The sequence below is a fragment of the Denticeps clupeoides genome, unplaced genomic scaffold (genome assembly GCF_900700375.1).
Source record: "Denticeps clupeoides unplaced genomic scaffold, fDenClu1.1, whole genome shotgun sequence".
NCBI classification, from domain to species: Eukaryota; Metazoa; Chordata; class Actinopteri; order Clupeiformes; family Denticipitidae; genus Denticeps; species Denticeps clupeoides.
In genome coordinates, this window is record NW_021629807.1 from 1 (window position 1) to 25419 (window position 25419).

General features: G+C 49.1%; 2 pseudogenes; one reads left to right on the forward strand and one right to left on the reverse strand.

Moving 5' to 3' along the window:
• Positions 1–5576: 5576 nt before the first annotated feature.
• On the reverse strand, positions 5577–6509 carry LOC114774558 (C-type lectin lectoxin-Lio2-like; annotated as a pseudogene).
• A 3230-nt stretch (positions 6510–9739) lies between these two features.
• Positions 9740–16959, forward strand: LOC114774565 (catenin beta-1-like; annotated as a pseudogene).
• The last annotated feature ends 8460 nt before the right edge of the window (positions 16960–25419 follow it).

Genomic DNA, 25419 nt, shown 5'->3' on the forward strand with positions numbered 1-25419 from the left:
AGAATCTCCTCCTCATTCTCTCTGTGTTGGATTTCAGGGAGCGAAAGCGCTTCCCTGATCGCAGCAGAGTGAACAGTCCATTGTTGGGGTGGCTGAGGTCCTTCACTATCTTCATGGCCCTGCTCAGCACCACTTGCTGTAGATTGATTGACGGTCAGGGAGCTTGGTACAGATGATGCGTTCAGCTGATCGAACACCCCTGTAGGGCTCGCCTGTCCTGCATGGTGTTGTTCCCGAACCAGGTTGTGTCCCATCAGGATGCTCTCTATGGTGCAGGAGTAGAAGTTCCTGAGCATCTTGGAGGGCAGTCTAAGTCTCTCAGGTCTGAGGTGGTAGAGACGCTGCCGGGCCTTTTCCACCACGGTGTTGATGTGACAGGACCTGAAAGGTCCTGCGTGATGTTAACTCCGAGATATCGGAAGCTGTCCACTCTCTCCACTGGGCTCCTGTTGATCTAGGTCCCCTCCTGCTTTGTACTGAAGTCCACTAAAAACTCCTTTGTCTTGCTGACGTTCAGGTGGAGATTGTTCCTCTGGCACCAGTTCACCAGATTTCCAACCTCCTCCAGGTAGGCCGTCTCCTCGTTGTCAGAGATCAGACCCACCACGACGTGTCATCAACAAACTTGATGATGGTGGTGGAGTTAGTAGTGGCTGCACAGTCGTATGTGTACAGGGAGTACAGCAGGGGGCTCAGAACACAGCCCTGGGGGGCATCAGTGCCGAGGGTGATGGAGGCTGAGACATGTCAGCTCATCCTTACTGCCTGTGGTCTCCCAGTTAGGAAGTTGGAGATCCACTGACAGACCTGAGTCCCTGGTGCTCCAGCTTGGTTTTAAGTGTGGATGCTGGACTTTTCCATAAAACTGTCCTTCATCCTGCTGCTACTTCTGTCTCTCATGACTATATTTTTGCACTAATTAATAACTAATGAATACCGCATGCAACTTTGTGCTTGTGTACATTAAACTGCACTGATATTATTCACATGTCTGCAGTTTTAGTTTTGTCAGCTGTCCAGACCTGCACTGTCTAATCTGTCCTTTACACACGTTTTTTTTTGTGCTACATCATGGTCCAGAAAGAACATCATCTCCTTTCACACTGTAATGTACTGTACTCAGTTGTCCACTATACTGATAATGCAGCACTGGCTTCAGTTTAAACTGCACAGTCTGTAGGGTCTGGTGTTATATATTAATATAAAAGATAAAGTTCAATAAAACAAGCACTGACATGAAAGATGTTTCTCTGTGATTCCTGGAAAGATTATTTGCATCGTGTCCCTCAATTTAGACCAGGATTAGACCAGGAGGAAATAAACGAGACCGATGTTAGTTTGTAAATTTATTGAAAGTGTTCCATTCCTGGGCACCACCATTTCCCAGGACCTGAAGTGGGAGACCAACATCTCCTCCATCCTCAAAAAGACCCAGCAGAGGATGTACTTCTGAGGCAACTGGGGAAGTACAGTCTTCCACAGGAGCTGCTGATCCAGTTCTACACTGCGGTCATTGAGTCTGTCCTGTGCTCCTCCATCACCGCCTGGTATGGAGCAGCCACTAAACAGGACAGGATCAGACTGCAGCGGACTGTACAGACAGCAGAAAGGATCACCGGTGCCCCCCTGCCCTCCATCCAGGACCTGTACCTCTCCAGATCCAGGAAAAGGGCAGGGAACATCATCTCAGACCCCTCACACCCTGGTCACAGGCTCTTTGACCTGCTGCCCTCTGGCAGACGTTATAGAAGCCTGCAGACCAGCCGACACAGGACCAGCTTCTTCCCCCTCGCCATCTCCCTCCTAAACAGCTGATACTGTAAATCACCTCCATCATTGCACAATGCACTTTCTGTACACTTTGTATATAGGATTTAGTTTTTTGCCTATTTATTTCAGTAGATATAGTTATTTATAAACAGCACAAACAAATTCCACAACTTGTACAATAACACTTACACACATCCTTGCACATTGTTGTTGTTGTTTTTCTACTCTGTACTTGAGAGACACCATCTACCGGAATCAAATTCCTTGTATGTGCTTGCATTTACTTGGCCAATAAATACGATTCTGATTCTGATTACCTCTTTTCTGAAAGTCACTGGTACAGAACAGCTGATGCTGAGAAACACGTGAAGAAGGAAAGTAGAGGAGATGATCTCCACTCAGGTTTAGTCAGATCTCACTTGATAAATATATAAAGGAGTTTGTAGATGTTGTATTAAAGACCACACCCTGCTTAACAGCAAACCCAGAAACCACCACAGCACACATCATGTCCTACAGAAAAATAATGTTGGCTCTAGATATTCTACTGCTTGGTGCAGATGGTCCAGTTCTGAACGGCAAAATAATTGAGGATCTGCGCGGAAGCTTCTGTGTGTCAGGATTGACTGCACCTGGAGACATCACCTGTGCCCAATCTGGACAGCTTTTAAAAAGCCCTGTGGTTCCGCCCATCAGTGGTGGCGACATTTATGTGAAGTCTTTTTGGACCTCGCAACTGTTCATTTTGGATGTGAGATCTGGCAGTCGCCACACGCCTGCGGGCTAGTTTTTGTTCTCCTCATTATTTCCCCTGTTTTCGGCCATGGCGGCGTGTTTCTTTACTGTTTAAATAAATCATTGTTTCCCATAATGTCCCGACGTGACGCTGGGTCTAAATACTCATCAGTTCCTGCTGCATCTTTAGCTGCCCCTGTATGCAAATATCAACCAACCTGCTACACAAATAAAGATAAATAAAAACGTACCGATACAGTCAAGCTTTTACAGTTCAAGTTCAATTGTCATTTCAGCCACATACGTGTAGACGGTACAGAGTGAAACGAAACAAAAGTTTCAATGGAACCTGGTGCTACATGGAACATTTAAACAACGTTACATACTGAAAGTGCACGTGTGCGACAAACAAACTACACAAAGTGTAAAAACATGGGGCACAGGCAGTGCAAGAGTAACAGAACAAAAAAAAAAAAAAGAGTGAAACCAGTCATGAAGGTGCAGAGTAACAATGTGCAAATGCTGCTGTAATAAAAATGTAATATAGATATGTTCTGAACACATGAGTGTCTTCAGAGTGGAAAGTTCCTGAGTGTTCAGGTTTTAAAATTCAATTTTATTTGTCACATACACAATTATACACGTGTCACGGGTGGGCTGGACATGGCGGTGAAGGAGGACGCATTCGCACGATCACAGGACAGGGGTTTAATACAAACTTCACAAGACAGGGGAACATGAACACGCACAATGGCCCGACGGCGAACAGACACGAACAGGATAGTTTTATACAATTATTAAATAACAGGTGAACACGATCAGGGAACATTACACAAGACGACATGAAACTCCGGTCCAGACTCCGGATCCGGAGTAACCCGCCGAGCTCCCCACCACCTGGGCACCGCACACCGGTCCGCGCTCAGAACCGCTGCTCCCCCCTCAGCGAGGCGTCCGCTGGGTCCTACAGTCCACCGGTTCTGGTCCTTATGGCGACTCTATAGTTAGAAACGTGAGCGAATAAAACCCGGTGTTTTCCTGGAGCCAGAGCGCCCGACAAATTTAAAAGCGCTGACATAAAGTAATCTGCTCTGGCCCATTACCGCAGTTTCGGCGTAGCGACGAGACCTGTAGCTGCTCCTCGACATAAATCGCTGGTTGTCGGAGTGGTGTCCAAAAATAAAGTGGGTTTTATTAATATTTAGGGGGAATCCTGGTCTTTTTGGGCGAGACGGCATCCACCCCAACTGGGCGGGCACCACTCAGTTTGTCAAAAAATTTGGCACATAGTCTTAGAACCAAAAACCAAAACTGACTCGCCAGAGCCGAGACCAGGCAGCAGACAGACCGGCTAAACCGAGCGTCTGTTATTTGCGTAGAGCCGCCACCCAGCGTGTATTATATTGACACTGTGTCTGTACCTCGCTCTATTAAAACAATATTCTACAAGAAACGTTAATAATAAAACTCATAAATATGCTGACACTGTGTCTGTTCCATGGGCTGGACGGGTGTCTTTTCAGCAACTTACTACCCGTTACTACCATTCATACCAGCACCCCCGATATAAGAATAGGATTATTAAATGTTAGATCTCTCACACCTAAAACGCTCATTGTCAATGAAATGATTACAGATCAGGGTTCGATGTACTGTGCCTGACCGAAACTTGGTTAAAACAAAACGAATTGGTAGCATTGAACGAGTCTAGTCCTCCTGGATACAGCTATGTACACCAACCTCGCTTAACTGGAAGAGGAGGTGGCGTCGCAGTAATTTATAAGGATAACCTCGGTATTACTCATAAACCCGGACATGGATTTAACTCTTTTGAGATTCTACATACCAACATAACTCATGTAGTCTCACAAAATAAAAATCCTAAATTAATTCCATTGATTATCATCCACAGACCCCCTGGACCTTATTCCGAGTTTCTTAGTGAATTTACAGATTTTGTCTCCAGCTTAGTTTATCTGTGGATAAAGCCCGAATTGCGACTTTAACGTCCACTGTGATGAATAAACATTGGTCTACACTCTGGACTTCTCCAACCCTACAACTGTAGGACTCTCCTAGAGTTTTTTTTTTGTGTGGAGTTTTTCCTTTTGTGCAGAAGGGTCGAGTGTGGGGGGTGTCAACTGTAGGGCCTGTCAAAGCCCATTGAGACATACTGTATGTGATTTTGGGCGATATAAGAAATAAATGTTGGGGAGCAGTGTGTGGGGACGGTACCTCAGTGGCAACATGGAAGTTTGGGACTCGACCCGGCAACCTTCTGATTACGGGTCCGTTTCCTTACCTGTTAGGCCACCAACTGTGTGGGTTGGAGGAGGGCGGGTTCCCTTGGTTCCCTTGAGCCTTGGTTCCTCTCAAGGTTTCTTCTATGTTTTCAGGGAGTTTTCACCACGGGCTGTTCACTAGGGGCCTTGAGCTGCTGTTCTAATGTGGAGCTCTTTGTACCAACGTACATTGTAAAAGCGCTGGATAAATAAAGATTGATTGATTGTTTTAAGTTTGGGGACGATACACCATGATGGCTCTTACCTACAGACTATAACAACCAGCTCTCCTTCTCAGCTCACATCTCCAACCTTTCCAACTCATGTTGATTCCTTCTTTACATTGTTTGGCGCTTTTCCCATCAATTCCTGAACAGATTGTCTGCTCTGCTGTCTGGTGTGTCTGTGTGGACCTGTCTCTGTATCTCTGTGTCTCTGTGTCCCTGTGTCCCTGTATCTCTGTATCTTGTGTTTGCATGGTGTCCCTCACCCACCACAAATTAGACCAGGAGGAAATAAACAAGACCGATGTGAGTTTTTAAATTTATTGAAAGTGTTGGACTTTTCTGAAAGTCACTGGTACAGAACAGCTGATGCTGAGAAACACGTGAAGAAGGAAAGTAGAGGAGATGATCTCCACTCAGGTTTAGTCAGATCTCACTCACTTGCTAAATATATACAGGAGTTTATATATGTTGTATTAAAGACCACACCCTGCTTAACAGCAAACCCAGAAACCTCCACAGCACACATCATGTCCTACAGAAATCTAATGTTGGCTCTAGATGATCAAGTCTTGAGGCAGATGAAGTTGAGCTTAGTGTCCTCAGACACTGACCCACTTCTGTTCTCCTCCAGCCTGCTGGGCGCCGGTGCTCCAGACCCTCCTGCCCCCTTCATCTCTGCACCAGCCCGTCCCGTTACCTGTGGACCAGGACTGGTAGCAGGTGGAATCTCCACTCACCCAACCAGAAGCCTAGAGTGCAGCTGTAGCGCAGACCCATCCAGACATAAGGAGTGGAGGCTTCTCCCGCCATCTCCCTCACCCAGCGCTGGACCTTCTCAGAAGCGACTGACACCAGGTCCACATGGTTCTGTCTGCAGTACATCAGAGCCTCCTTCCAGGTCTTATTCTCACGGACCAGGACCAGATTATCTGGAGGAGACCAGGTACAGGAACAGAGAAGATCTTACAGACAGATCAGGTGAACTCTGTATGAAGTTTCTAGAGTTTATATCTCACCTTGGTAACAGATAAAAGGAAACCGAGCACCACAATCTTTGTCCATCCATGTTCCTCCCTGACTGATAGCTACAGCACAACTCGCTTTATTATTAAGACGTCCTGCTGTCCAGTTCCTGTATGTAGAATTATTCTGGTCTGACCACACCCAGTCTCTGTGCAGACCAATCCAAGTTTGTCAACTGACTTGTGAGGTTTTGATTGTCTTCTGTTCCTGATGATGGCCAGGTCTGTGTAGTGCTGTCTGCAGTAGATCTGAGCTTCTGTCCAGTTTCTTCGGTGGAGTTAATGACATAAATTCCACCAGCGTTGTTCTCTGTGAGGAACATAGTTGCAGTTTTCAGATACATTCATTATATGCTGCCATCATTACAGGAACAGTAGAGAAGCTCCAGATAGTCACACATCTCTCTTCTCCCTCAGCTTTATTAATTCAGATTTTCTTACCTTGATAGCAGACAGTTGATATGGTTTGACATCCGTCATCATTCCAGCTGCCTGCATATTTATCATTACACAGGCCTCCTTTATTTCTGTAGTAATCGGTGTTCCAGCATTATCAGGCTGAGTCTGACTCCAGTTTCTGAATCCTGTATCTGCATGACTGTAGGAATTGTTGTCCTGTATGGACCATCTCCATGTGTCCCCATAGTAAAGTCCAATCCAGACTGGACCTTTATAACCCTGCTGTACAGTGATGTCCACCATCATCATCATGTCCTCTGTGTCCTCAACAGTGGCCAGGTCAGTGTAATTCCCCCTGCAGTAGCTCTGGGCTTCAGTCCAGGTCATATTCTCATTCACAAAGTGATACTGGAGACCTGCACATGGACAAAGTCTGCAGGCGCCTGTGATGAAAAGCACTACAGTTAAGGGACCATGATGTGTATTAGAAGTTTAGAAGATGCCCTCAGAGAACAATACTTACCTGTGAATAGTAGTACAGTGTAGATGAAGTTCTCCATTTCAGAAACCAGCCAGAATATGAACGCTGACAGTGATGGATTATAAGAACCAGTCCAGATCTGAGCGGAAGCTTCTGGGTCTAAATACTCATCAGTTCCTGCTGCATAATTTGCGTATATACTTTTAGATATTTTTAGCTGCTCCTGTATGCAAATACCAACCTGCTACACAAATGAACAAATAAAGACGTCTTTGTCATTTTCTGTCTCGTGATGTTTCTTGAATCAACCTGGAGGATATTTCCACGAAACAGGCTTTCAGTTGGAATGATCTTGTTTTCTTGTGGAGATTCTCCTGGTTATTCTTTAATCAGGTCCTCAAGTTAGTGTCCCCATGTTACAGAAGGTATACCATACACTCAGAAGTCTGTGGACACGTCCCATTCAGACTAATATGATCTTGTTGAACTTCCTCTTCCACGCCATCCTGGCCATCAACCCAGACCTTCTCCTATTGTCTCGTGTTTTTCATTCACAGCATTTACCAGACGCCCTTATACAGAGCAACTTACAATCAGTAGTTACAGGGACAGTCCCTCTGAAGACACTCAGGGTTAAGTGTCTGGCTCAGGGACACAATGGTAGTAAGTGGGGTTTGAACTCATTAGGCAACTTCCAGCCGTGTGAAGGTCTTAGAGATTTCAGCGCTAATGTCATTTCTGAAGCCCAGAGAAGCTCTTCCAGTTTATTATAACGTGCTCAGTGGGTTTTGAATCACCGTGTTGTACAGGTTTGGTGGGCAAACTGTCCCGACACAAGGAAAGTGGAGGACCGACAAACAAACATACAGGAATCTACTTTGGGTAAAAGGGGAAGTGGAGACGGGAGAGGCAAGGCTTCTGGATATAGGCCTGCTCAGCCCTCAGTCCCGGCTTCGCCAGAAGGACTGATTGTTGTTTAAAATATCAGGGCATTTATTTTCCTTACATTTATCTCCCTAGAAGATAGCATGAAGCCAAAGTTTAAAAAATGGCCCAAAAGTCACTTTCGTCTCCAGGCGCTGCCTTGTGTTAATTTGCCTAAAGAACGGTGCTCCAGCAGCATAACATCATTTACTCTTGAACGTCAGCAGCTGACGGGTGAGGTTCCGCCCCCAACCTGCAGGTGGCAGCATGGCACTGTGGTGTTAATGAGAGATTGTTAATGTTCGCATTTACTGCATTTATCAGACGTTTTTCAGACGACATTTATAAGTGGGGTTTGAACTTGGGACTTTGTGGTCTTCTGGTTTTTAGGCGAATGTCAAACCCCAAGACTTCAGATCAGATCGTGTGAGATGTTAAAATCCTGGACTCTGCAGAGCAACATGTAACACACAAAAACATCACACGTGAGACTTTATTTATGCTCTGAGGTACGGTCCACCATTCTAATCTTTGATACTCAGCGAACCTGAAGCCTCCTGGATTTACAGACTGCAGTGTTTTCCAACCCTGGTCCTGGAGGAGCTTCTAGCAAAACGTCTTCCCTCCAACCTCTGACCTTTATTAGACTCGGGTTCCTAATGGCCTAATAATGAGTTGGCAGGCAGTGAAGTCACGTGGGTTGGAACAAAAACCTACTGGCAGACATTCCTCCAGGAACAACGTTGGGAAGCACTGATCTACCGTGTGTGTGTTTGAACAGCACACACATAGTGACCTCACAACAGTGTGCACACGCAGATTTCACTCTACAACAGATCAGGTCGCCACGGCGCAGGTACGTCCCTTATGAATGACGTCATTTCCTGTGGTCGGCTGCTTGTGTCAGCAAGTTTCATCCATCTTAAGAGAAAAGAACCGAAGAAGAAACCGTTCTTATGTGTTCGGGAGAAGACCGTGTGTGTGTGTGGTGTAAGAAAAGTTGGTGTTGATTATATACCATTTTAAATATTTCAGACAGGACTGGATTTGAAATTCATTACGATGTTTCAGATATTGCAGAACGATCACACAAACACCACACACCACAAAAACAGACAAACAAACAGGACCTGCTGTAGTCTTTCTCTACTGCTACATTTGTGTTAAAAAGGGTGTGGTGAGTGTGAATAATGTTACCACGGTAAGGAAGAGTATAGGTGTGTATGTGTCACGCTGCTTTAACTATAATAATAACAACGAAGTGTGTGCGTATGGAGGCCATTCCACTAAAGTGTATGATGCCAACACACACCACACACACACACCACACCGTTGTCCTGCAGGGTTGATGGACCAAAACTCATAATCTCTCATCTGCTGGGTTTAATTTGCTCTGTTGAACTCATCAGACGGGCGTAAAAGCACGACAACATAAACAACGTTTTCCCCAACATTGCACCACCCTTCAAAAAGCAATACCTGTCCAGAATTAATCCTGAATAAATGTGAATATTTACTTCTCCTCATTTCCTTTGAGCCTATTAACATGGACTCCTCCCAGCTCATTAACATCTGACACCGCCTCTATGTGTCTGAAAGCACGCCCCTTACAGTCGAATTAACAAATAGATGTTAAGGAAACTAAATCTGAAAACAATAAAAAAAAAAGATCTAAATAAAATAACCAGAAACACAAGGACAAATCACTTTTTTAATTTTTTTTAAATTTTGATAAGCAGGAGCTTCTCAACAGGCCGCACCTGAGCACCGACGAAAACAGCAACATTCCAGTCTAATCCGTGCAGCGGCCCCGTATCCCTCCGCGGAATTCCACACAGTCCCGCCGCGCTCTCCCGGCCGCGGGAGCCTCCACACCCGCCGAGGGCGCCCGCCGGTGGTTAGTCGGAGACGGAGTGAGGCCGCGCCGGGTGGCCGAGCGGCCGTCCGGTGTTCCGACGCGGCCCGCGCCGCGCCCTACTTTGTTGCGTGCGTCGCGGAGGAGGCGGCGCATTCCTGCGTGAGGTCCGTCACCCCGCCCCCTCCGGACGCCATTTTCAGCTCCGGCGCGGGGAGGGGGCGCAGCGCTCCGCCACTCGCCGTTTGGACTCCACGCCGAGCGGATCGTTTCTCCCGCTGGATACTCTCTCGACGACGCCTGGGAACACGGACTGTCCGACATCTCGTCAGGTGAGTTCTGCCGGGCTCCCGAAACGACTCTCCGCCGCGGTTCCCCGCGAGTCTTCGGCCGCCGGAGTGGCGGTTTGAACGCCGCGTTGCGGTGGCGCTCCTCGGTGAAAACGTTTCCGATCCGCGGCCTTCGCCCAAGCCGCCGAAATGGAGGCTGAAAGCGGCACGTCCGGGCCGCCGTGGCGCTCGGCCCCCGAGCCCGGGGCCCCGGTCGGCCGTCCCTGCGCGGCGCTTCCGTAGGAAGTTGGGGGAGCCCGGGTGGGGGCAGGGACGCTGGGCGGGAGGAAATGCCTTTGATCTCCGGCCTCCTCGCCAGTTCGGAGGGGGTGGGAGCCTCCATCCCAGCGGCGGCGGCCCGGCTGCGTTTTTCCTCGGTAGAAGAAGCCCGCCGGTCGGACCCGGCGCCCAGAGTTCGTTCCGGCCCAACAGATTGGCTCGGTCCCTGGTTCCGTGTGCTGGACCGGGTCAGGTGCCGACCAATCAGAACACGTTCTTATCGGTTTGACCTTTTCCGACACAGAGGTCATTCTGTGGCATCTCAGCATCAGAACTTCATTTTGGGGGGGGTTGGCACCCCAAAATGTTAATTCTGCAGGATCTCTGTGGCTGACTGAACCCGTGGTGCCGGGCCGGCTGGCAGTCCGCCTCGCCTGGGCGCTTTGAAGTTGTGGTTTGGTTAATGGGTTCCAGACGGACCGGGGCGGCTCCGGGGCCCGCCTCGCGTGTTTATTCCTCCCAGTGGAGGTCCCCAGGCTCTGGTGAACATCACGAGGCTCATTTCCCCCCGGTTCTGGCTGTTTGGGGAGATCTACAGGTGGAGGGTGGTGGTGGTTTGCATGTTCAAATCGAACCCGGCACCAAAAAACCAGCCCACAGGCTCATCGTTGACCTTTGCCCCCTGCGTCTGTTTACTTCCGTCCTGGCCGCCGCGTCGGTTCCTGTTGGCGGTGAAGTGACCCCCCCCTTCTCTTCCTGTCTGCAGGTTTGGACGCGGCGCAGACCGAGTGTGAGCGAGGAAGATGGCCACCCAGTGTGAGTAAAACACGCCCCGTGGGCGGCGGCCTTTAATTAACTTACGCGGCGTGTGATTTTTAGGGTTTAAACAGCCGCTCTGCTTTGTGAATCAGAGTCCCGACTTGAGGGGGTGCAGAGGATGTCAGCAGGAACTGACCCCTGATCAGTAGAGGAGGACGTCATCCACTTTTCAGCCTAAAATAACTCCCGAGCTATAAAAGCGTAAACGCTGCGTCTGGCAGACGTGTACTTCTTGTCTGGGGAGGTTTTAATGAATTAAAGTGCTGAAGAATCGATGTTGGCGCGTGAAGTGACATCCTGGCTTCGTCCTGCAGGAAGGAGAACCCTTAAATTTATAATGAAATGTTCCGCAGCGGTCGCTTTTTAATTATCCGAAGCATTATCTAATTGTGGCGCGACGCAGGAGACTATCTGGAATTCCGGTTGTAACGTTGGTAAACCGGCGTCTGAATAGGAGCTCTGTTGTAGTAATAGTAGTAAGTGGCCCGGCGGGTAAGGAAGCGGACCCGCATCTGAAGGGTTGCGGGTTCGAGTCCCGGACCGCCAGGATGCCGCCCTCACACGCTCCTTTATGGGCGCTAGGCTCGTCACGATGCTGAAATTTCCAAACTATAACCATAGTGAGGATGGTACTCAATACTGTTTTTGATACAACAGGGAGGAAAAATGCTACATACATCACACGACCTAAATAAAAGTATAAACAAGAACAATTAAATAAGCGAAGACTAAGTTTTAATTCTGTCACGTGGCCGGTACTGTGTAAAGTGTGAGATTTAGCATGCAGACAGTTACAGATGAGCGTTTACTGCTGTAAATAGTGATAAATGAGTGTAAACTGGAGTAAAAAGTTAGTTTTACATTATCCAGAGCTCCTTATCAGTAGTTACAGGGACATTCCCTCCCCCTGGAGACACTCAGGGTTAAGTGTCTTGCTCAGGGACACAACGGTAGTAAGTGGGGTTTGAACCTGGGTCTTCTGGGTCATAGGTGAGTGTGTTACCGCTAGGCTACTAGCACCCTTTGACTCTGAGTGCTGCGTTTGTAGCCGACTTGATGGAGCTGGACATGGCGATGGAGCCCGACGCGAAGGCGGCCGTCAGCCACTGGCAGCAGCAGTCCTACCTGGACTCGGGCATCCACTCCGGGGCCACCACCACCGCGCCGTCCCTCAGCGGCAAACCCAACCCTGACGAGGACGAGCTGGACAACCAGGTTCTGTATGAGTGGGAGCAGGGCTTCAGCCAGCCCTTCACGCCGAGCAGGTCTCAGGTATTAACACACACACACACACACACACACACACACACTGGCTGTGCGCTCTCGCTCTAAACTCCTCCCCCGTGTGTCTCCAGACATGGACGGCCAGTACGCCATGACCAGAGCGCAGCGCGTGCGGGCGGCCATGTTCCCCGAGACCCTGGAGGAGGGTCTCCAGATCCCGTCCGCCCAGTTCGACTCCTCCCACCCCACCAACGTGCAGCGATTGGCCGAGCCGTCCCAGATGCTGAAGCACGCTGTGGTGAACCTGATCAACTACCAGGACGACGCGGAGCTCGCCACCCGCGCCATTCCGGAGCTGACCAAGCTGCTGAACGACGAAGACCAGGTGCGTGCGCGGTGACCACGGAGGTCGCGATGACGATGGCCTTCACGTGACGTCACCTCTCTCGTCCCCCACCCCTCTGCAGGTGGTGGTGAACAAGGCTGCCGTCATGGTGCACCAGCTGTCCAAGAAGGAGGCGTCCCGCCACGCCATCATGCGCTCCCCGCAGATGGTGTCCGCCGTGGTGAGGACCATGCAGAACACGGGCGACGTGGAGACTGCCCGCTGCACCGCGGGGACCCTGCACAACCTGTCCCACCACCGGGAGGGGCTCCTCGCCATCTTCAAGTCCGGTGGCATCCCCGCCCTGGTCAAGATGCTCGGGTACGAGGCCGGAAGGACCAGACTTTGAACTTCAGACACTTTTAAATGCTCATCGTGTGCGTCTCTGTTTTAGGTCTCCTGTGGACTCTGTCCTCTTCTACGCCATCACCACCCTCCACAACCTGCTCCACCAGGAGGGAGCCAAGATGGCCGTGCGCCTGGCTGGCGGCCTGCAGAAGATGGTGGCTCTGCTCAACAAGACCAACGTCAAGTTCCTGGCCATCACCACAGACTGCCTGCAGATCCTGGCCTACGGCAACCAGGAGAGCAAGGTGGGGACGTTGACGCGCTTGTCCCCCTGAGTTCCCTGACCTACACAGTCAGGACTTTGACGTTTTTATTCTTTTCTAGCTGATCATCCTGGCCAGTGGAGGTCCCCAGGCTCTGGTGAACATCATGAGGACCTACACCTACGAGAAGCTGCTGTGGACTACCAGCCGGGTGCTGAAGGTTCTGTCCGTCTGCTCCAGCAACAAGCCGGCCATCGTGGAAGCCGGTAGGTTGTGAGGGGGGGGGGCTTCGTGGGTTGTGTAGATGTTGTGCAGACGGTGACGTGGGGTGTGAACCCTTTCTGTAGGAGGCATGCAGGCCTTGGGCCTTCACCTGACAGACCCCAGTCAGAGGCTGGTACAGAACTGCCTGTGGACCCTCAGGAACCTGTCAGATGCTGCCACCAAGCAGGTACGACTACACAACGCCACGTGTAATACCCGTACATCTCCGTGTGTTGCGCGTTTAACGTGTGTGTGTGTGTGTGTGTGTGTAGGAGGGCATGGAGGGTCTTTTGGGGACCCTGGTTCAGCTCCTGGGCTCCGATGACATCAACGTAGTGACGTGTGCTGCTGGCATCCTCTCCAACCTCACCTGCAACAACTACAAGAACAAGATGATGGTGTGCCAGGTGGGTGCTGGTGGTCCAAGTGAAGTGATTGTCGCGCGATGCACAGCTCACGGTGCACACAGTGAAAGGTGTCCTCTGCATTTAACAATCACCCTTGGTGAGCAGTGGGCTGCTATGACAGGTGCCCGGGGAGCAGTGTGTGGGGCACCTCAACCTTCTGATTACGGGGCCGCTTCATTAACCGCTAGGCCACCGCTGCCCTAAGCTGGGTTGTGTGTGTGTGTTGCATTACCAACGCGTCGCCTCATTTCAGGTCGGTGGCATCGAGGCCCTGGTGCGGACGGTGCTGCGGGCGGGCGACCGCGAGGACATCACCGAGCCGGCGGTCTGCGCCCTGCGCCACCTCACCTCCCGCCACCAGGACGCGGAGATGGCCCAGAATGCCGTGCGGCTGCACTACGGCCTGCCTGTGGTGGTGAAGCTGCTGCACCCCCGTCCCACTGGCCTCTTATTAAGGTTCGTTTAGTCTTTACCTCCGTGAATTACCGTTTTATAAGCGAACGAACGTGAATCTGATTAGTTTCTTTCTTCCTGTCTCGGTCGTCCAGGCCACCGTGGGCCTGATCCGGAACTTGGCGCTGTGCCCGGCCAATCACGCGCCACTCCGCGAGCAGGGCGCCATCCCGCGGCTGGTGCAGCTCCTGGTCCGGGCGCACCAGGACACCCAGCGGCGCACGTCCATGGGGGGGACCCAGCAGCAGTTCGTGGTGAGTTGGTGGAGGTCGTGGTGACTGTGTGTGGAGCGGTCTGGAGGTGAAGCTCTGATTGTGTGTGTGTGTGTAGGAGGGAGTCCGCATGGAGGAGATTGTTGAAGGCTGCACGGGAGCTCTGCACATCCTGGCCCGGGACGTTCACAACAGGATCGTGATCAGGGGGCTGAACACCATTCCCCTCTTCGTACAGGTCCGCCCGCCCATCTACGTTTCAGGAAGTTAAACCGTTTCAGGTGGTGTCTCCTGTGTGCGTGAGACCTTGTGGCCTCGTCTTCTGTCCCGCAGCTGCTCTACTCGCCCATTGAGAACATCCAGCGCGTGGCGGCCGGGGTCCTGTGCGAACTGGCCCAGGATAAGGAGGCGGCCGAGGCCATCGAAGCGGAGGGGGCCACCGCCCCTCTGACGGAGTTGCTGCACTCCAGGAACGAGGGCGTTGGTGAGTCGCCATGGTAACACCTTTTTAACCTGGGTGTCCAGGTAGAACCGGGTCCAGAAATGGACTCTCTGTACTGGCTGGGCGTAACAGTTTGTCTTCTACAGCTACATATGCTGCTGCCGTGCTGTTCCGCATGTCCGAGGACAAACCCCAGGACTATAAGAAGCGTCTGTCTGTGGAGCTGACCAGCTCCCTCTTCAGGACCGAGCCCATGGCCTGGAACGAGGTACTCGTGGGTAACACACTCGCCTATGAACCAGAAGACCCAGGTTCAAATCCCACTTATTACCATCGTGTCCCTGAGCAAGACACTTAACCCTGAGTGTCTCCAGGGGGGGACTGTCCCTGTAACTACTGATTGTAAGTCGCTCTGGATAAGGGCGTCTGGTAAGTCATCAGAACGGTGGCGATGGGCGGACTGGACGCTGTAGGTTTTCTCCTTTCTTGTAGAAGGTGGAGCAGGCGGTTCTCTGCTGCGCCCTTGTCCTCTGCGTGTGAGGGGGATTCTGGGAAGTAATGGGTCCGTGGTTTTGCTTTAATTATCTCCAGAATTATCTCCAGAATTATTGTGAATTTAGTCTGTTGTACCGCGTAGCTTGAGCTACGCCAGCAGTCTGAAGTAAATTTCTTGTGGTTGAGAACATACCTGGCCAATAAAACACTATTCCCGCCGGGGTGCCACATCATCTAGAGTCATGTGACTTACAGTTGGTATTCGTTCATTACGCATATTTTCAGTTTGTGTAATCATTTATGCCTCTCAACTCAAGCTATAAATCTGGCTAGTCTCTTTATGGCTGCATTGCATCATGGGAATTTTTTTTTTTTTAATTTTGGTTTTGATCCTCTGTTCATCCAGACTGCTGATCTTGGTCTGGAAATGGGAGCGCAGGGCGAGCTCGGCTACAGAGCCGACGGTAAGATGGTTCTCCGTCGTTCTGAACGTTCCTCCTGGCTCTCCGCTGGTTTCCTGACGAGCGTGGTCTTTCCCCCCCCCCCCCCCTCCCTCCCTCCCTCTGTCTCTCACCGCGGTACAGACCCCTTCTTCCGCTCCTTCCACGGTGGATATGGCCAGGACGGCCTGGGCATGGACTCCATGCTGGACCATGACATCGGTGGCCCTCACGGGGCGGACTACCCGGTGGAGGGCCTGCCTGACCTCAGCCACACCCCCGAGCTGATGGACGGCCTCCCGCCGGCGGACTCCAATCAGCTGGCGTGGTTCGACACGGACCTTTAAACCCGACCCACACACACACGTTTAGTAGAAAAGTGAGGATCGGGCCATATGGGTTTCTTATTAATTAATTTATTATTAATATAAATATTTTTTTTTAATAATATTTCATTTTCTCCCCTGCAGCTGTACAGCTGGTGAGATCCTGTATCGAGTTTTAATCAGAAGCGTTGAAGAGGGTTTGAGAGGAGAAGGTTGGCGTATCAGAAAGTGCCTCACACACTCACACTTGCAACACACGCGCACACACGCACACACACACACGTCTGGGGTGTGGTTGCTACAGTAACCAGAGACTCAGAGTAACCAGAGTTCTACTGTTTCTGGTGTGGATGGACTGAAGACTAGATGGATTTCTGGAGCGGGAGCTGACTGAAGCGTGCACACGGGGCGGAACCCAAGATGGAATTATTTCTTTTCATTTTTTTTTTTTTTTTTTTTTTTTTTAATGCCTTGCTTTTAAAATTTTTACTTTTTATTAAATCAGTCTGGTATGGTACTGACTTTTTGTGCACGCCTTTTCTTTTCTACATTCTGTAGTCCTCCTCACATTTTTTTTATTTTTAAATGTTCTGGCCTTTACTTTCCCATCTGTTTTATGTACCAGTGTGGAACACTAACACCCGTTTATTGTACTCAGACTTTACAGAGTAATGATAAGATGTGTAGCTTTTTATAAACCGGTTTAGCGGGCTGGGGTGGGCGGGGCATCGTTCTGTATCTTGTGGAGTTGAGCGGGAGGGCTGGGCGGGGTTAAAGATTCTCTTTTTATATCCTATCTGAGGTAGTGTGTCTCTTTCTGTCTCGACGCAACCTTGTTGTAGCCTGCGCAGCTCGGCGTGCTGTGAGAACAGTGATGCTGATAGCACCTCTTATCAATAAAGATTATTCCTGAGTGCTGCCTGACGTCTGATTCTGTCCGGAACGCTCGCTACACGTCTGCTTTTAACGCACCAGTCTTCTTATACATTCTCTTCTAGGACTAGGACCTTTTTAAAATATTCTGCAGTCAGGAACCCCACATCCCACCTTTTTTTATTTTATTTATTTTAGTGGGAGTGAAACTGCAGATCAGGATGGAGGGCTTTTTGCGGTTTCTACTCAGAAAAAACGACCAATCAGAGCACAGGAGGGTCTGTAAGTTGCGTTTCACACACATACGCAAGCCGGAACGCGCCTCGCTTCCTCAGGTCCGCTGGTTACCTTGGAGATGAGAGGGTGCTGCTGTGGTGGACTGAAGACCTGCTGGTGACTGGGGAGGGAACGACGAAGCTCAGGTTTGATGTGGGTGTGTACGCGGCTGAGGGATGATTTGGGATCGGACTGCTCAGGAATGCTTTGAAAACTTTGCAGCAGAGCGCATGCCCTGAAGACCGTTCCCCTTTGTTACTATGGAAACCAGAGCCGAGCGATGGGGGAAGGGAGCAGCCAGGACACACACACACACAGGGCTAAGTTTTCTGAGTTTCTGTAGGCTGCCTGTTATCCTCCCCACCGTGGCAGGAATTTCACTGAGCTGCTGCCAAATCTGAGCTGCAGGCTGAAGCCATGCCAGGTGTGTGTGTGTGTGTGTTTATAGACACAGGGCACAGTGTTCAGCTGTGAGTGTGAACCAGGAGCCTTTTTAAACACACAGCCCCTCTTGTCTGGAGAGTTGGGGGTTGGTGGCTCTGAGGGGGCGGAGCAAAGAATGACATTTGGACCCTGGAGTCCCTAGAGGAAACACACACACACACACATCCAGCAAAGAGAATCCAAACACCTGAAGAGTGATTACCCTCATACAAAGAAACTTGGTAACCCCAGAATTTACACACACACACTCATTCAGAGCTGGAGGGAGGTTCCCTGCGTAAGGACAGAGGAGAGGTCGTGACCTTTCGCATGGTGGCACTGATACCTGAGCTGGAGAGAACAGGACCCGCCATTCTGAGCAGAACAAACCACAGTTCCCCCAGCGAGACACTTTTCAATCTGTGGGACCACGGCAACCTTCTTCTGTCACGTGGCCGGTACTGTGTGTAAAGTGTGCGATATAGCGTGCAAACAGTTACAAATGAGCGTATATACTGGTGTAAATAAGTTGGAGTAAAAAGTTATAATTTTACATTTACCAGATGCCCTTATCCAGAGTGACTTACAATCAGTAGTAACAGGGACAGTCCCCCCCTGGAGGTTAAGTGTCTTGCTCAGGGACACGATGGTAGTAAGTGGGATTTGAACCTGGGTCTTCTGGTTCATAGGCGAGTGTGTTACCCGCTAGGCTACTACCAGGCCCTGGTGTAAAACCCTTAAACATGTTACAAATTGGAGTCCAACTGTGAAAAAAACTGTTGATTGGACCTGTTTGGAAAGGCACACACCTATCTATATACGGTCCAACAGTTGACCGTTCACATCATAGCACAAACCAAGCATGAAGTCAAAATGACTTGTCTGTACACCTCCGAGACAGGATTGTCTCCAGACACAAATCACAGAAAAGTCTCTGCTGCTGTGAAGGTGGAAGAAGTCCAAACCCGGCAACTGTGTGAATGTCCTTGAGTGTCCCAGCCAGAGTCTGGAGAGATCTTAAAAATGTCTGTGCACCAATACTTCCCATCCAACCCGATGGAGCTTGAGAGGTGGAAATGGGCAACGCTGGCCAAGGACGGGTGTGCCAAGCTTGTGGCATCACATTCAAAAAGACTTGGGGCTGTCTGCATTCGGTTCGGTGTGAACAATGCGGTTTGTAACAGCGTTATTATAGCTGTATTGTGTGGTGGGCGGAGCCTGTCAGCCTGCACTTATCTGATTTACTTTAGTTGAGTGATAGATGAGCTCTGCTTGTATTTTACTTTCACTGTTGAACAGAACAGTAACGATGTGAACACGTGACTCTGTCTGAACATATAAAGTCACGTGACTGGGCTGAAATATGGGAAACACCTTAATAAATGGCGATTAAGATGGAAATCCCAGCATCAGCATGCAAGTTTTTTTGTCACAGTTTGCCATCTTCTCTCCATGTCACTTCCAGCTCATCTCCAGTTAAATTAGTGTGAGTGGGTGAGCTTTCGCCCATTGGCAATTACCGTCTAACAGGCTCTGGTCACGCTGCTAGAAGATGAGATCGCCTGTTAAACTGTAAAAAAGTTCATGTCCAGTCCCTGACCAATTTCAAAATGAAGGGACACAAGGCCGAACGGCTCAGTATTCTACTGAGCATCATTGCACCCCTTGTGTATAAACGGGCGTAAACTGGTATGGAGGGGTATACGTTGTGGTGTAAAATGGGTGTATGCTGGTGTGAACTGGTGTAAACATGTGTAAGGGTCGAGGAGATCAAAAAACTTGCTTCAGCACATCAACTCACCAAAGATTCTGTTGCCTGGCAACCGGTAGGGTGTAAAGAATGAATTCACATGCACTCCATCTCTCTCTCGCTCTCTCTCTCACACACAGACACACACACCTGCTGGGAAAAGGGTAGTGGGGGGAGGAATGGAGCAAAATGAACAGATGAAAGACTTTTTTTCAAATGGAAACAGAAGTGTGTATCTCTCTCTCTCTGTGTGTGTGTGTGTGTGTGTGTGTATGTGACCTTAACTCTGTCCAGGAGAAGATATTTGGTCCTGAAGGTCACCAGCTGTGGCTATGTCATGTTGCTCTTGATGATTTCTCAGAGCTTCTGAAAAGTGGGTGTGGCTTGAGGGGTGTGGCATAGTTCCTCTGGGATGATGAAGTTTGTGCGATGACAGCAGAAAATGTTTTAAATAATATCTCCCTGTGGTCCAGATGGTATTTTCCATAACCAGTGTCTGAGTTAGAACCAATTCTGACCACAGGAACAACCCATATAAGGAATTCCTGAGGTGTGAGCAGAAGATCTGAGTGATGTTGTGAAGTACTGCTGGAGTGTCTCTCTGACACCATCCACCCTCCAGCCATCTCTCTCTCTCTCTCTCCTTCCCGCATGTCTGTCTCTTGGAGCTCCGCCCGCATCCTCTCTCACATGGAAATGAATGATTGATGGGCAGCACAGCTCCTCCTGGGGGAGTTTCACTCAGTCAGGGCCGGCTGAGGAGTTTGGAGGGGAATGGGGAGATCAGCCAGGGTTTCAGTGTGATGCTGTGTGTATGTGTGTGTGTGTGTGTGTGCGCCTAATTGGTTGATTGAGAACTGGTAATGAGGCTCAGATGGAGCCGCAGGCTGTTCATTTGTTTATCTGCACCCTGGGGGGATGAGTGTGATTTGCCTGGTTGTGTAAAGGTTTAATCATAGAGCTCTGTGTGTGTGTGTGTGTGTGTGTGAGAGAGAGAGAGAGAAAGAGGGACCTTTACCTGACCCAGCAGATACTCAGACACCGCTGAGCTGTCAGTCATGTGTTGCTGCAGGTCATCATTAGTCCACTGGGGGAGTGTTTAAGTGGAGCTCCGCCCCCAAGCCACTCTTTCGGTGCACAAGGGAAATCAGACAGACGACCTTGTGACCACAGCCTGACCTCTGACCCCACTGAGATGTTACTCCATGCCTCATTCCCTCCCTAATCTCCCTTTGTGTGTGTTATTATTCTACCCACACACTCTCACACACATGCACAAACAGTCTCACAATCTCCAGTTCACATAACATCATTTTGAAAAATTCCATATCTGCTACTTTAATCCAAAACCATGTGGAGGCGCGTCTGTCATCAGTTTGTCAGATGTGCTGCTTTCCGAGGTTCATGGTTGTAAATTATCCTGATTCACAGAATTCCCTCTGATGCTTGAATCCACGAAGCCTGCAGGAAACCTGATGGCCCACGCCCACACTGACCTGCTGGGGAGGGGGGTGCGTGGACCAGATCACGTCAGTCTGGCTAATTTATACATGTCCTGAACAGCAGGTCTAGTGGGGATCTCCTGGTCTGTAGCGTCCATGGTGGGAGAACTGGTGAAGATCTACTGCGGCACAAACTAATGCTGCTCACACACACCAACACACACACACACACACACACCACATTAACGTCTCATCCTTCACTGTTTTCTAACTTTCACATAAACACATTATGCAAAACCCACTCCGTCTCTCTCAGTCCCCGCAGGGTAATTAATGTGATTAAGAAGATTAACGAGTGCAGCGCTAATTGAGTGGAACAGGATTGAAAGTGAGCTGCTCTGATTTTGCATAATAATGAGTCTGGATTAGACTCCGCCCGTCCACTATAGCCTCAAGACGGGGTGACACATACACACACACACACACACACAGACATCTCCTCACACATGGACCCTCAAGCTATGTTTAGAAATGTTTCTATACAACGTGTGTGTAAAATCTGGTTTACGTGTGTGTGTGTGTGTGCTTGTGTTTGGGTGGTTTCAGAGGTCTGCTGCATGAAACAACTTGTCCAACAGAGCCACACCAGAACACACACACACACACACACCACTCTTTTTTACGGGAACAGAAACACCTGTCCCATGCTACATCAATAAGAAGGTACACACACACACACACACACACACACACAGAACACCTGTTTAAGGAGGATCTGGGTCGCATTCTGGATTGAAGAGGGCAGGAGATAACCTGGGCCACCTTAACCTACGAAAACATTACCCACTTTTGGACCACAAAACGTAGACCTTCCCTTCTATGTACATCAAAGTAAGTGTGTGTGGTGGGGGGGGGGGAGGGGGCATCATTCTCACACACAAGATAACACCTGCTTAAGGAGGATCTGGGTCGCATTCTGGATTGAAGAGGGCAGGAGATAACCTGGGCCACCTAAGAGGAACATTACCCTCTTCTGGACCCACAAAACGTGGGACCTTCCTCTTATTACAATCAAAGTAAGAGTGTGGTGTGTGTTGGGGGGGGGGGGGTGGCATCATTCTCACACCACATACACACAACACACAGAGAGAGAGAGAACCTAGGGGTGTAAGAGGTTCTCCATTTCTGTTGTACTGCATTGACAGACGCATGAATCATCATCACATGACTCCATGAACCATCGTCCCGTCACCCTGTCTGTCTTGTCCCTTCCCCGTCTCTATAACCATGACGGTGTGAAGATCTTCTCGCTGTTCCACAACGTTCCGGCCGTGTTCCCCCTGGGACCGCGCTTGCAGCAGGCTGCTGGGATCATTAAAACCACAAACTTCTCGCGGCACCCACTGTTTATTCTAATAAGGCGAGAGAGATGCAGCCAGTGCATTGTGGGACAGTGTGCACTATTACTGGAGGATTAGGCAAAGGTGACACCAGTCCCCACAGACAGAAGAGTGTCGATCTCGTCCGTCCCTTTCTCTCTCCTTCCATAATTCCGCAGAGGGCCGTTTAATATGCGAGGTCTGAAACTGTAAAAAATAAAAAGTCTGCGTGTGTGTGTTGGCGTGGTGTGTGTGTGGGGGGGGGGGGGGGTGCTCTTTCATCTTTCAGCAGCAGATTCTAATTTTCCACGAGTGGAAACACCACCGTTTTCCCCTCTTCACATCCTGCTGGATAGCAAAATAACACCGAGAGAGCGAGGCGAGAAGAGCGGAGAGCAAGAGAGGGAGGGAGGGGAGACGGGAGAGCAAGAGCAGCGAGGGAGTGAGCGAGAGAGAGAGCTAGAGAGGGAGAGAGAGGGGGTGGGAGAGGAGGAGGAGCGGGAGGGAGAGGGAGTGAGAGAGAGCAGAGAGAGGAGACGGAGGCGAGAGCTAGAGAGGGACGGGAGGGAGGGAGGGAGTGGAGCGGGAGTGAGAGAGAGAGAGCTAGAGTAGGACGGAGAGAGGGTGGGGGGGAGAGGGAGTGGGGGAGAGAGAGGGAGGGAGAGAGAGGGGGAGAGAGAGATAGGGAGAGAGAGCGAAAGAGCGAGAGAGGGTGGAAGAGGGGGGAAACCACCTTTATTACAAAACAGTCATGTTACAAAAGACAAAAGTCAAATAAAATCAATAAAACGAAAAAACTAAGAAAACCACACAAAGTGAAAGCAGGGTAAGAGAACCACAGACAACTCCCAATCCAGGAAGCAGCCAGTTTCAAAGCTCAAACAGAGCTTAGCATTGTCGCTAAGTGTCCATAATCACAGTTTCTCCAAAAGTGTATACTGGGCGTCCTCCACACACAGACCTGAGAGAGAGAGAGAGAAGTGCAACACAAAAACCATACACAGGTTACAGTAAGTCCAAAAGTGTTGAAAGAAATCCCTTCTGATCTCCTCCAACCCACCTCGTGTCCACCTCTTCTGAACCTCTTTCAGTGTGGCAGCTCCCACAGAACTTCATCCATGTCAGTAAAAATCATTGTTCTACTTTTTTCTATTATGTATTTTATGTCTTTTTTATGACTTGTTTATTGTTATTTTATTTGTTAATTCTTCTGATTCTTTTTGCTGAAGGTGTAATGTAGTTTTTATGCAGTGTTTTATTTATACAATGTTTCATTATACCGGGTCTCAAAAGTGCACAAAAAACGTTTTTTTTTTTTGTATTAACAGTTCATGTATTAATAGAACTCTGGTGGTGAGTTTGTTTGTAGCTGATGTGACTTTTATCTCTAAACCGAATACAAAATGAGATTTTCCAGTTATTTGCGTCTGGCCTTCATTCACCCCAACTCTCCATGTTTACTCATCACTGTGTGTGTGTGTGTGTGTGTGTGTGTGTGGGTGTGTGTGTGGGTGAGGGAGAGACTGATTCTTATCTCTCTTGCTTTTATACGTCACTGGATCACAGAAGAAAAAAATATATATCTTGACTTCCTGTCTACTCAGTGAGAATTCCTGTTTACATGGAAACCATTTTCATTTTATAACGTCTTCTACACACACACACACACACACACACACATTTAGGGGAGGAAATCACCAGACCCAGACGTCTTCCTAGAATTCTTCCAGTTGCTGCTCACATGGTTATTATTTTGTACACACACACACACACACACACACACACACACACACACACACACACACACACACACACACTGCAGGATCTGCAGGATGACTGGTCTGCTCAGGTTTGGTATTTTCAGCCTTCACCCTCACTGTTGAACCACCATCTCTCCGACTTCTGATTGGTTCTTTTTTTAAAAATGAAACCCACTCGTTTGCATGGTGTTAAAACCCGAGGGCAGGAGTTGCAGCCACAGCGCCATCTGCTGTTGAGGAGATCATGACAAAGGTCACGTGGTGCAGAAGCAGAACTATCATTATATAGCAGAGAAGGTGAACTAGAATCACCAAACCTCTGTGGACAAGAAGTAGGAGGAGAGCCTGAAATAGAGTTTCATGTTGTTCTAGATAAAATCTAGAACCTGATCTAATGATAAAAATAAAATCACATTAATTTCTAGAATCAAAGTCAGAATTTAGGTAAACGTTGCTTGACAGCTATGAGTGTCTATATGAAATAGGCCAATCAAATTAAGTGGGCAGGACTAATGCGGAGTCCTTTCCAACATGGCGCTACCATTCATGCGCACTTGCATGTTACTGGTTGTACTCCAACTACCTCAGTACACACAGTACTCACTTTACCCACAACATATTCAGGTTCAGCATTATAACTTCAGTCCGAACCAATCGTCTGTGCAAGATCAGGCTGGATGAGCTTTAGCCCCGCCCACTGACTTTGAAGTAATTCATGATGCACGGAATGTGGCCAAATTAAATACATTGACACACTGAATAAATTAATAATGTTTTTATTTCCAGCTTTTATTATTCCTGTCATATTGTATTAATTAATTATGTTTTATTCTCCCATTTATTCCTGTGATTAACTGCTTTTCAACCATTTTTAGCAGCATATAAAATTAAAAAGTCATGTAAATTTGGGGATATGTCTCTGAAAACTATTAATAATCTTATATATAACATGAAAGTGACATAAATCCAGTTGTAGACCATGAAAAATGCTGAGAAAACCAGTTCTTAATCATGAGATATGTCCCCTTCCACATCTACACCTCACAAGCTCTGCACCTCACAATCAGATGCAGCGTGTCCACCAAAATCTCTGCTTGCCTGTCTGACATCTCATCCTGGATGGCAGCACATCACCTGAAACTCAACCCCAGCAAAACTAAACTCCTATTCATCCCTGCTGATTCAATTTCTCCTTCAACCACTGCACACACTCTTGGGGTAACCACGGACAACTCCCTCTCCTACACTTCTCACA